Below are 7500 nucleotides of genomic sequence, written 5' to 3' on the forward strand. Positions count from 1 at the left end.
AATCGTCTGGTCTTAGCTACAAAAAGTTGTAAAAATTTCATCATTGTTAAGGGGAGAATCGCGGTTGATTATGCTTCTTTTAAACTTATATCTGTTTTCTCTGCTTTTTATTCACTTCCATCACTCCAAATTCACTCTCATTAAGAGGTTATCCAGATCTCTCTCTTTATAGATGTTTATTAGTTGTTGTTGTTTTTTTTAGTTTATACCATTCTCACACTATTCTATTGGTAAAGCTACAGGAATAGTCCTTTTCTTATGTTGATCTTTTTATCCATTTATTGTTATTTTAGATGGAGTGAGTGCGTTTCTACTTAGATGGCATATATTTTTCATACTCATGCGCACTCACACACACGCACACGCGCTCTATCTCTCTATCACACACACACACACACACACACACACACACACACACACACACACACACACACACACACACACACACACACACACACACACACACCTTTATACTTCTTGCGTCATGTCACAAATCCACCATGTGTGACATGGACCGCGGATATGACGTCCAAAGTTCATCTTGAGCCGTTACGGGACTGGCAGTGACGTGTTACTGAACGCTGTGGGTGTCATTAGCCCAGTGGGCCGTCGCGAGGTAATAATAGTGGGGTAATCGGAAGATGCCTTCGTCATTAGTGTTTTTCTTTCCCGGAAGGTCCTGTGACGAAGAAGCGAGACCTCAAAGCTGGACTCCAAGAAAAGGGAGTGAGGGGTGGGTGGGGAGGGGGTGAGTGTGGGTGTGAGGGTGGGGTGGGAGTTAGGGATCTGGTGCGATTTAAAACGATGGCTAGTTGTCTTGATATTGTATATCTACACTTATCATTCGTGAGTGGGTGAATGTGGGGTTAATATTTTATAGGATATGAAGGTGGAAAATGAAGTCACGGGTCTAGTTTCGAGTTTTTTAGTTTATTCCTGGCCGGTTTCGCTTTGCATAGAGCGAAACCGGTCAGGAATCAACTAGAAAAAAAAATGGAACTAGTCCCGTGATTTCTTTTTCCACCTTCATCAACTTGTCACAATGTCCCAACTTTTGTAGGATAGTATGTATTTCATTCATGCTTCAGAAGAAAATGTACGTGGTTTCTAGTCATAGTCCTTTAAAATCTAGAAGGAATTACCCCTATCAGCGTGTTAGATTTTGAAGCCCAGGGCTCGTGTGTTATAATAAATAAACAATAAATAAATCTATAAGAAATTAATTAATAGATGAATTAATGTATGAATAAATAAGTAAACAAATAAATGAACATCTAAATCAATCAGTTAATAAAAATAAAGAAGTAAATATTCAAACACATAAATTAACTTACTTGAATATATGTAATTAGGTTTTTGGTGTGACACACATCAATCCGGTGGAGTGTACAGTAAGCATTTTGTACTTTGGTCCCTATATTCATATGGTCGTGTATAAAAAACATAGATTTTTTTTGTGTCTGAATCACTAGACAGTGTAATATGTTGAGGTCTAGTTGTCAATATATACTCAATCATAATGGACGCCAGACGATTTGAGTAAGGTTTTTTGCTTCTTTGAGGTTTCTCTCAGCTGAATAAAACCGCCTGGCAGGAACGGGAAAATATCCCTTTTTGACAAAGAAAGTGCTATCTGAGATTGTCTTTCATTCATTCATTACCGTAGGTACTTTCCAGCTGATTCAAATCACCCAGCGGAGAGCCAAATTATAATTATACAGCAACTTTAGACCACGAAAGAGATCATAACTTTATCCTGACAAACGTCAAACAGTTTCATTCATAAGAGAGGATCCTCCAGTCCTTATGGCAGCGTTTCTCAATCTCAGGATTCCCCGGAACCCTAAGGTTCCGCAAAATGTCCCTAAGGGTTCCGCAAAAGGTCCCTAAGGGTTCCGCAAAATGTCCCTGAGTGTTCCGCAAAATATCCCTGAGGGTTCCGCAAATGGTCCCTAAGGGTTCCGCAAAAGGTCCCTGAGGGTTCCGCAAAATGTCCCTGCAGGGTTCCGCAAAAGGTCCCTAAGGGTTCCGCAAAAGGTCCCTAAGGGTTCCGCAAAAGGTCCCTAATGGTTCCGCAAAAGGTCCCTAAGGGTTCCGCAAAAGGTCCCTAAGGGCTCCGCAAAAGTTCCCTAAGGGTTCCACAAAAGGTCCCTAAGGATTCCGCAAAATGTCCCTGAGGGTTCCGCACAATGTCCCTGAGGGTTCCGCAAAAGGTCCATGAGGGTTCCGAAAAAGGTCCCTGAGTGTTCCGCAAAATGTCCCTAAGGATTCCGCAAAAGTTTCCTAAGGATTCCGCAAAGGTCCCCACGGTTCCGCAAAAGGTCCCTAAGGATTCCGCAAAACAAGTGAGATAAGCTAATTCACTTTTGATTTTCTATTTGATTTCATATACGTAATATAATTAAGCACGCACGACACGACATATTCTTGATTATTGAAATAATGTAATATAAACATCATCCTATCTAACCTATTATTACGATAAAAACAAAATGAAAAAGACGTTTTTATTTATTTATCTATCTATTTATTTATTTATTTATTTATTTATTTATTTATTTACTTATTCATTTATTTATTTATTCATTTATTTATTTATTTATTTCTACGCAGGGGTTCCTTGGGACACGCAATTTATTTTAAAGTCTACGCAATAATAAAAAGGTCGAAAAACTCTACCTTATGGTATAACAGGGGTTAAGTAACGAGGGACCAAAGACCTTGACAACGCATAGCCACACTCACCCTTCCGAGGTGAGGGACCCTTTCAATGCGACGCAGCAAATGGTACGTGCGTGTTTAGGAAATTAGACTTCGGATGGGAGGAATATCAAGAAATAAATGAGAGAAATGTGACGGAGCATAGAAATCATTTTCTCCCTTGGTCACTCCATAGATTAGATGATACTCCAGGTGCAAACGTAATTACCTGGGATCTTAGGGGCAATTAGGATCAATAAATACTCGTATATGCATACATATTTGTTGTATATATATATATATATATATATATATATATATGTATATATATATATATTATATATTATATATATATATATATATATATGTATATGTATACATGTATATATATACATGTATATATATATATATGTATATACATACATATACATGTATATATATATATATGTATATACATACATATATATATATATATACATATATATATAATATACATACATACATAGATACATACATACATACTTACATACAGTATATATATATACATACATATATAGGTCACCTTTATAAAGACTTCGTGGATGAGGAGTCAACCTTCTTCCCCACGCCCCATCACAATCTTGGAGTAAAGGCTTTGTAGCAAGACACAGCAATTCCAAGAGGAATGATCTAATCACGCCTTTCCTGTATAACAACTTCTTTCGTTAGATATCTAGCCCAAGTACCTTTCCTGCTTTAATCTCTTTCAATGAACTTTCTATTTCATATTCCACTGTAGACTTATCATTCTCCTCTCTCGTCACAGTAATTCTTTTGGCATCTTCCATTGCCGCAATCAAAACCGTCCAGTATTCTACATTCGTCAACTCTTTGAAATGTTCTCCCCATCTTCCACTCACCAGACTCAGTTCCATTAACGTATATCCATTCCCTCTACTCTCTCATCTCAACGCAACTCGTCTCCCCCCCACACACACGCTTTTCATTTCCTTCCAAATCATACATTCCAACCTTTTCGAAATTCTCCGTCAAACACTGTCCCCACCTTACATCTCCTCTCCTCTTGGCTTCCCTCACCTCCACAGTAGTGATCCTAAGCCTCTCATATTTTTTTGTAATTAATCTCTGCATCCATTCACCATATGCCAGATTATTTTCTATCTTCACTATCCTCACTTCTTCATCCTACCATTCATTGCCTCACCTTCTATTCCCTCCTGAACCCACACACCGTCTTTGTGTACTGTAACACCTACTTCTTGAAATATATAATTTCTTCCTCTACTCCTGGAGTGTGTGTGTGTGTGTGTGTGTGTGTGTGTGTGTGTGTGTGTGTGTGTGTGTGTGTGTGTGTGTGTGTGTGTGTGTGTGTGTGTGTGTGTGTGTGTGTGTGTGTGTGTGTGTGTGTGTGTGTGTGTGTGTGTGTGTGTGTGTGTGTGTGTGTGTGTGTGTGTGTGTGTGTGTGTGTGTGTGTGTGTGTGTGTTTGTGTATATTTGTAATCGAGTAATTCATGTTTACTCGCCCATGTCTTTTAACCTTATTATTATTATCGATTGATTGATTGACTGCACATGCTCTGTGATTGTCCCAATTGTCCTACTTACGATTTTCATTCTGGCCGATGCAAATGAATCCTTTTATACAACGCAAAGATGAAAGGTTTAGTTTTTGTGCGCAGTTTCTACAGATATCATTAAAAAGTAGACAGGCCATGGAATCTGACAAGTGGTCAACATTTCTGCTACACTTTGGCAGCCCCAGTATGGGTACTGACCACATGCGTTCTATACAGTTTGTACTTTAAAGACTATTACATCCTTACGGAGTAGAATAACTCAATATTCATATGAACGGACAACTGGGACGCATATCCACCAGAAGAAGAATACTGGTAAGTTTTGTCTTCTGATATCCCTACTCATTGTTGTTCTCATTTAATCTCCTCCACCATCTCTGTGACTTTATATCTTTGGTGAGATGTTGTGTCTAAAATTAGGATCATTGGTGTTGGGGATACAAGAAAGTTCTGTGTATCACATATCAATAGGTTTCTTCCCCCATATAAAGTTTCTTCCTTCCTATTAAGAAAGAAAGAAAGAAAGAAAGAAAGAAAGAAAGAAAGAAAAAATATGAAAGAAAAAAGAAAGAAAGAAAGAAAGAGAGAAAAAAAGAAAGACAAAAAAGAAAGAAACAAAGAAAGAAAAAAGAAAGAAAGAAAGAAAGAAAGAAACAAAGAAACAAACAAACAAACAAAAAAGAAAGAAAGAAAGAAAGAAAAAAGAAAGGGACAAAGATAGGAAGAAAGAAAGAAGGAAAGAGAGAAAGAAAGAGAGAAAGAAAGAAAGAAAGAAAGAAAGAAAGAAAGAAAGAAAGAAAGAAAGAAAGAAAGAAAGAAAGAAAGGAAAAAGCGTTATTACTCGTAGTCTTGAATTTCTTAGTTTTACGCCTGAACTAATATTGGTACAGCCACTCACGACTTCAGACCATACCGAACCAGCCTAAACCAATCTGTGCATTTACATAACCACCTTCTCTTCGGTAAGGTCTTGCTCTAACTTGGTAGGAACTTATCAACCCTATTCGTGCCCATGACATCGGTAAAATCGAAAGAGGTCTAAATTAGTTAACACATTCCTTACAGGGCGACGGTCATTTCCTGTGGCTTCTTGCAGGCCATCTTATCAATCCTCGATGCATCTCAATATACTGGGACGGTTGAGGACTGGTCCTTACCAGCGACTCTATCCTCATCCTCGGCTGGGAGGAGGACAAACTTAAAACATAATTGTAGATGAGTATAGGTCGTAGTTTTGAAACATTCCGTCAGCCATGGTAATCTCAAGCGCTATGTATCATCAGTACATAAATTTTATACTAACTGGATTGGTTATACTTATGAAAAGTACCGATAGGCTTTATAGAAAAGCTAGTAGTAAGTCAGATAAACTTAAAACTAGATATCCAAATACGATTATATTACATAATGATAGAAAGAGCTCGCTTAAACCGGCAAAACGATTAAAGATGAGTCCCTAAGTAGCATTCATAGAAAACGAGATAAAAAAAAAAAAGGATAATTTAGGAAAAATGCAAACTAAACACTCGGTGCCATTGACCTTAGTAAGATGACGTCACCTGACGTGAAGCAGATTCCTTAGAAAACCTCAACGTAGTCAAGGGATTAATTGAGATTCTTAATCCCTTCATGACGCTGATGTTGAATGAGTTCAGTGAAATCTTCAGGCACTGGGACAAGATGGACTAGAATCTACAGAAGATTTCCTTTACGAATAGAATACTGGTCTTTGCTCTTGTTTGCGTGTTCTTTGACATGCTTGTTATTATTATCATTATTAGTATCATCATTTTTATACATGCATACATACATAAATACATGAATACATACATACATACATACATACATACATACATACATACATACATACATACATACATACATACATACATACATACATACATACATACATACATACACACATACATATATGCATACATACATACATACATACATACATACATACATACATACATACATACATACATACATACATACATACATACATACATACATACATACATACATACATACATACATGTTGAAGTAAGACAGATGAGTGGATGGGTGGAAAGATAAACACAAGGAATCGTTTAGGGATTTATTCTGACGTTTCGTCCTTAACAGGACTTCTTCAGATGTCCTCTGAAGAAGTCCTGGTAAGGACGAAACGTCAGAAGGAATCCCTGACGGTTCCCTATGTTTATCTCACCACCCATCCACACATACATACGTACACACACACACGCACACACAAACACACACACACACACACACACACACACACACACACACACACACACACACACACACACACACACACACACACACACACACACACACACACACACACACACACACACACACACACACACACACACACACACACACACACACACACACACACACACACACACACACACATATATATATATATATACATATATCTATATATATATATACATATATATATATATATATATATATATTTCTAATATATATATATATATATATACATACACTTGCGCCTGTACGTCTTCTGACTACGAGGATGATTTGGTTTCATATTCCTCAAAAAAAAAAAAAAAAAGACCTCACCCCCGCATATCCCATCCCCCAGAATCCAGCACACCAGACCCTCAGTCCCCCAGCTCTGTAGCCAGCCTGATTATCTTCCCCCAACCTTTCCGACTCCCAGACTCCTCATCCCCCAACCCATATCCACCCACGCCTCCTTGTCCAACTCTTTCCCCCTCTTTTCGGCTCTGGTACGGGCTCGCGGATGCGACGCAGTTGGAGGAGGAGGAGGAGGAGGAGGAGGAGGAGGAGGAGGATGAGGAGGATTGGGAGGAATTGGTCTTTGTTATGCCGCCAATGGGCAATGTCAAACAGGTCATCTGGCTAAATGCAGGAAATCATTCGCTGGTCCTTTCGTCATGAATGTGGCTCCTCCTCCCCACCTACGCTCCACCTCCTCCTCCTCCTCCTCCTCCTCCTCCTCCTTCGCCTCCTCCTCCTCCTCATCATCATCTCCTCCTCCACCACCTACGCTTTATCTCCTCCTACTCTCCCTTTTCTTTCTTCCTCCTTCTTCTCCTCGTCCTCCTCCTCCTCCCCATCTACGCTCCTCCTCCTCCTCCTCCTACTCCTCCTCCTCCTCATCTCTTTCCCACCTACGCTCCACCTACTCCTTCTCCTCCTCCCCCACCTATGCTCCACCACC

This window comes from Oratosquilla oratoria, chromosome 16, assembly GCF_046742065.1.
Source record: "Oratosquilla oratoria isolate Oo_2021 chromosome 16, ASM4674206v1, whole genome shotgun sequence".
NCBI lineage: Eukaryota > Metazoa > Arthropoda > Malacostraca > Stomatopoda > Squillidae > Oratosquilla > Oratosquilla oratoria.